We start from the raw sequence: 6,248 nt of genomic DNA on the forward strand, positions 1-6,248 counted from the left end.
TTCTTTGTTTAAACCCTTGAGGTATACAGTGTCCCCATGTATATATGAATCTTTGTTCAAGCCACGTAAGAACTGAAGTGATATCTCCGCCCAAACGTAGTTGCACTCGAGTTAGCACAACATATTTTAATTCTGATTCTGAGTGGCTCATGTCCTGCCAGTGTTTTACTAACCCGGATGTTACTAAGGTGCTCTCCTATGCGCAATTTTACTTTTCTGAGTGTATGCCCGATATATCACTTTGTGCACGGGCAGCAAATGGCATAAATTGCCTGGGCCGTATTGCAGTCAGTTTGATAACGCAAATCAAATCTTCTACCAGTAGCAGGAATAGGTCACGCTGGTCACATTCAGTGCATGGCTGCCATATATGCAGTTCTGACAACTACTGTGTCCTCTTTCTGCTGATGCCGGCTGATCATGAATCTGTCTAGATATAGAGAGAAAACTCCCCCATATTCCTGCCCCTTTTGTACGCTGTTCGCGGTCTATTCTTAAACTGTGGATACAATTGTAAAACCGGCCAATGTTTTGTATGATCTTTGCAATTGCTATGTCTGTAGGAGGAAACGGCAATTCACATTGCATAGATTTCATTGATGTCATGGGTTGTGGACGTGGGTTAAGAAGCCACTCTCTATGAGCATTATGTGCTCTTTTCCGTGCTTCTTTTAACACTTTGTTCACATATCCCCTCTGTTTAAATCTATTTGTCATTAATTTGGCATGATGCATAAAAGATGTTTTTTTCATTGCACAGGCACTTTACACGGAGGAACTGACCAACTGGAATTCCATTCTTAAGGGGTTGTAGGATGATGGCTGGAGTAATGCAATATTGTGTTCCTATCTGCAGGTTTTTTTTTATTTATATTTTTTTATTATTTTATATATACTTGTACAGATAAATACAACTGCAAAGTGTAATACAGCCACAATTGTAATAACTTACAAACTTAAGAAAAAGAAAAACTTTTGTTCAATTATTTATATAACCATTGGCTTCCTTAGACCACAATGTAAAGGTTATGGGGGGTAGGAATTAGTGAAGTGTATTACATAATATCACATTTTAAACAAGAAAAAAAAAGGTGACACCGTTATTCCCTTAATTCTTATCTCTAAGCTGTTAGTATCTAAGAAGTTCTGAAGCTGATCAGGCATATAATATATATATTTTTTTGATTTATCCTGATAACATATTACAAGGATAAGCAAGAAGGAAGGAACCTCCCATTTCCAAAATTTTGACCTCATTGACAGAAATTTTTCCTTTTTTCCGTGTTATTTTAGTCACATCAGGATAGAGCCAGATCTTCTGGCCTACAAACATGCGGTTGGTTGATTTAAAATAAAGTCTCATTACTGCATTAAGTCCTGCTGGAAAACAAAAGAGACTATCAACGTTCCTCTTTCCATCGCGTTTGTAATTTTGTTCCAAAATGGCTGTGACATTTTGTAAGTCTACTGAGTCTTCTCCCTCTACTTTGTTCATTGTATTTGAAATGTAATAAATTTTATTCAAAGGAGGAAATATTCTTGGGGAAAATTCAAATTTTCTTTCAAAAATCTGCAAAAATATCATTTGGAGAGACTCCCAACATTCTAGGAAAATTTAATAGTCGAAGGTTTAACCTCCTGTTATATTCTCATTTGTTCCTTTTTTCTAATCTCAATACTATCTTTAATCACAGCCACTTTGAATTCTTCCGTTTGCTTAGAGTCTGTCTGTAAGGCCTCAATTTCTTTGAAAATCCGGTTAGCTACTTCCATAGAGTTCTCACTTCTTGTACCGATAAATTTAATGTTTTTACCTCATCAGAAGATTGTTTCAGGGTTCTTTCAATTTCTAATAACTTCAGCCAGATCCGACTTAGATTCACCTCCGTCTCTCCTGCAACTTCTGATCTCCCCGTCAGGTCGAGCTCCCCTCTGGGCTCTTCAGAATCACCCTTTCCGGTCCTGGAGGAAACCCCGTTCGACTGGCAAGAGTTGCCGGGCAAGGAGAGGGTTATAGAGCATAGCGCGGGAAAGAGATTTTTCTATGTCCAGCGGGGAGAGCCGCTTCACCGGTTCCCCCCGCTAAGGACTCCGCTCCGATTAACGCGGAAACCGCGGGGAAGAAGCGCTCCAAGCCTGTCCTCGCCGGAGTGGATGTCCGGAAGGTAGGGGAACTCCCCGGATCGTCCCTTTACGTTTGTATGCGGCATTCTAACAGGAATATCTATTTAGTCAGCAGGGAAGGCAGGAGACCGCTTCAAACACAACCGCTCATGGCGCCATCTTGACACGCCCGATTCCCCATCTGCAGGTTTTTTAAACAACGATGTTTTTATTTCTTCTGATGTAATTCAATATGTATATCTATAATATCTGCTGCTTCGTGACCTACAGTCGAAGTAAATTTAATATTGGGGTCACATCATTAAGATTGTTCAAAAAAATCTCTAATCTGACAAGCTGCTGTTCCACATAAAAATTATGTCATCTATGAAACGACGCCACAGTACGACATTTGAAAAAAACTGTGAAGTGTAAATATAAGATGTTTCAAATTGAGCCATATATAAACAGGCTACCGTGGGAGCTACAATAGCTCCCATGGCCACTCCTTTTAATTGAAGAAAATACGTGTTTTCCAAGCAAAAATAATTTTGACACAAAACTAATTCTGCTATAATATTCAGAAATTGCTTTTTTCAATGGAGATTTCTAAATCAATTATATATAGGTCAAGAATCTGCAGCACCGCAGAATAAAGGGGAACTTTGGTTTTTAAACACGATGCACTAAACACGGGTGATATGGACAATGACTCGAACCGCACATCAATCCAGCAAAGATAAGTGAAAAACAACTGCCTGTATTATATGAAAGACAGGAAAGGGGAAGAGAGGAAGGGATAGTGCTGTGATGTTTGGCGCTGTGATGTTTGGTGGCTGAGTACCTGTTCCATAAACATATGGTGGTTAAGGCACTACAGCATTACTGAGCACTGCAAGTTAAAAAATTATTTGAATTAATAGTGAACCGCTGGTGTAATTGTTCAATTAATATGACAATTTCAGTCAAATCAGATAAAATCAAGACAGTTCTCAAAGCTTTTCTCATAGAGAGTGGTAAACTGGACGTGAAGTGCGATAGTATACTTCTCTAACTTCTATTGATTACAGTTCTCATTTATATACTCTTTCAATCACGTGCTTTTGCGTCATACATATCCCTGTAAATCTGTCTTCTTGTATAGATACTAATTAGCGTCAGCATTATTTACTTATTATCAGCATTTATGATTTTCCTTACAATCAGCACTTTATTTTCCGTAACTTGCTTAATTTAACATTTACAGTAATTTCATTTATCAGCAGTTCATTTGGGTCATTCTCACTTTTGACATTAATGTCCCTAACCACATGTTCTTGTTTGTTCCCCACCTGTTCAATAACTTTTAAAATTCCCCTAAATTTACTTGGTCTATAAACCATTTTGTAATGAGATCATATTTCGGTTCCTTATTAAACTGCTTGCAATCCAGATTTCCTTCCTTGTTGGTCTGTGTTACTAAGGCCTCGACACCATCTGTCTCATAAACAGACAGCCTTTTGAGGCCTAGCACAGCACACAATTGTACAGGTTATTGATCAGCCTGTACTATGGTCCTGTCCAGCATGGCCCATATATTCTATATTATTAACAAAAACCTTTTACCTTTCCTGCTGGAGTCTGAGCAAGACCTTAGACCTCCATGCACTCCTCCTCCCCCTCTTCCCTTACTTCCTCTTTATCCCATTCCATGTCTTCCTCGCTCAGGGTTCCCCCAGCTGCTGCTCATTCGCTTGATCAGAACTCATTTCCCAATCATTCACTTCTCCCTCCATTTCCTGAGAGTCCTGCTGGTGTCCCAGTGGTTTCTGGGGATGGTAGTTTCTTCCCCTAACTAGTGGTTTCACTGGCATTTTGGCCACTAGAGGGTGAACTTTTTGTTTAGAAGCAATTAGTGAAGGAGAGTCATTACATCTAAAGGGAAAACTTCTCCCCCGTCCCTGTTTCGGCACTACCGGAACTAGACTCCTGTCAGACCCCTCACAACAGATTATAAAGTTCAATAAATAATGCTATAACATTAGCTTTGTAAAACTGATATAACATATGTGGTGAATTAACCTCATTTAATTATATGTTGTACCTTTTTCAATACATATAAGAGTTTGATTTTTTATCACTACCTGGATCATCAACCAAAATGAATCATGATACATACATAATCACAGCCTTAATTTTAAGAGTATGCATAGAATGCTGCTATCTGTCCTCTTAACTCCGTTTCCAGGGCTTCCTTTCCATTTATTTCTTTCCTTTCCTCCTTTTTCTTGATTTCTTGCTCTATATCCATTTCCAGCAATTTCTCCTCTCTCCCTGGGTCCTGCCCTCCCATCCATGTCCATCCTTGTCCCTCTCTGCCCTTCCCTCCTCCATCCAGAGCCAGCAATTCTCCTCTCCCCTCCCCTCCATTTCCAGTAATTTCTCCTCTCCCTGGGCCCTGCCCTCCCATCCATGCCCATCCTTGTCCCTCTCTGCTTCCCTCCTCCATCCATAGCCAGCAATTCTCCTCTCTCCCCTCCCCTCCATTTCCAGCAATTTCTCCTCTCCCTGGGCCCTGCCCTCCCATCCATGCCTCTCTTCCCTTCCCTTCCCTTACCTCAGCTCCACGCCCTGGGGCCTTTAAATCTTTTACCTCCGGTTGCAGCAGCGTCAGTGAAAGCACTGCCGACGTCTTTGTTCCCTTCGCGCTCGTTGGTTCCCTCAGTGTCCCGCCTTCTTCTGCGACCGTCGGAGCCTCGGAGGTAAAAGGTTTAAAGGCCTCGGCGGCGCGGAGCTCAGGTAAGTGGCGAGGGTAAGCACTGCTTACCGTATTGGCACGGCCCTGAGTGAAAAGCTATTTTGACCCAGTCAGCTGCAGCAATGTGCTATCCTGTTCACTTTTATGCCTTGGGCTCTGCCAGAGAGATGAGTTTATGATGAAATAGAAAATAAGATATTGTTGTAGAGCTAAATATGAATGGGAGACTCCAAATAATATTACAGAAATGGGCACAAAATAGACAGAGGAAGGTAACACCTTGTATAGGTTGAAGCAAAAAAAAAAAAAGCAACCCATAGAGTCTTTTGCCATTTTCTCAGCAACCTCTTTGAATATTAATGAGAATTTTATACACTTATTTAGTCATCGTACTTACAAATTAATATTTAAACAACATTTAGTGCTCTGCTTACTAAGATATACTAGTGTTTTTAGTGCACAATTAAAAGTAGTGCATGCTAAACACTAGAGACACCCATATATTCCTATAGGTGTCTTAGCATTAGTGAGCACTGTTTGGCGTGCACTGAAAACACTAGTGTACCCTTACTGCTGATTAGTAAACAGGGCCCTTAATTATCTTAAGCTATGTTAATGTTACTTTAATTTTTTATCGTTATTACCTAGCGATTTTTGTGTATTAGAAATGTTTGAGCTAAAGCACGATACCATAATGTCATTTAAATGATACAATTAACGATGTGTCAGAATTTTGCTGTGTCACTGTGACTGCTCAAAGTGTCCATCCCAAGCTTTAACACAGGCCTTCAGTCGCTTTGGGAAGTTCTTAGCAGGCTTGTTGGCTGCTCCCTGTTGCAGGAAGTTCGTATCCAATCAGTTCACAGCTGTAAAGTGATGTCATCAGGGAAGCCCTGCAGGGAGGAGGAGTTGGGACAGCAGCCAGCCAATGAGAGTCCATCTTCAGTGAGATGGGTGTTCTAGGATGTCAGCCAGCCAATAGAAGGAAGCAGCAGGAACAGCTGGGGTGGAACCAAGCCCGTGTGCCACAGACGATGTTTTTTTGATGGACCCTTAACTACCTTGCATTTTTGGTAAGTCACCATTACTTTTCTGCTTTACATTTCACCCCCCCCCCCCCCCCAATTTCTTGCCAGAAAATGTAATTTGAAAAAGAAACATATGTGGCACGACTTTCATACACGCAAAGAAGCTGCGTGTATGCTGTTATATTTTTTTTGTGCTCCATCTTCCCTGCCTTGATTCTCCCCTTCTCCTACTTGCAATAATGAAGAACCGGCAGGTCCACACCTCATGTTAAAATTTCCATGGTAAAGGTAGGGACTGCTTGTGATAGGCCTCCAACATTGTTCCAGCACTGTGAAGTCATTAACACCCTCCTGACATGTTTCCATCACCTCTGTTTGGT

The sequence above is a fragment of the Microcaecilia unicolor genome, unplaced genomic scaffold, assembly GCF_901765095.1.
Source record: "Microcaecilia unicolor unplaced genomic scaffold, aMicUni1.1, whole genome shotgun sequence".
Classification (NCBI taxonomy): Eukaryota; Metazoa; Chordata; class Amphibia; order Gymnophiona; family Siphonopidae; genus Microcaecilia; species Microcaecilia unicolor.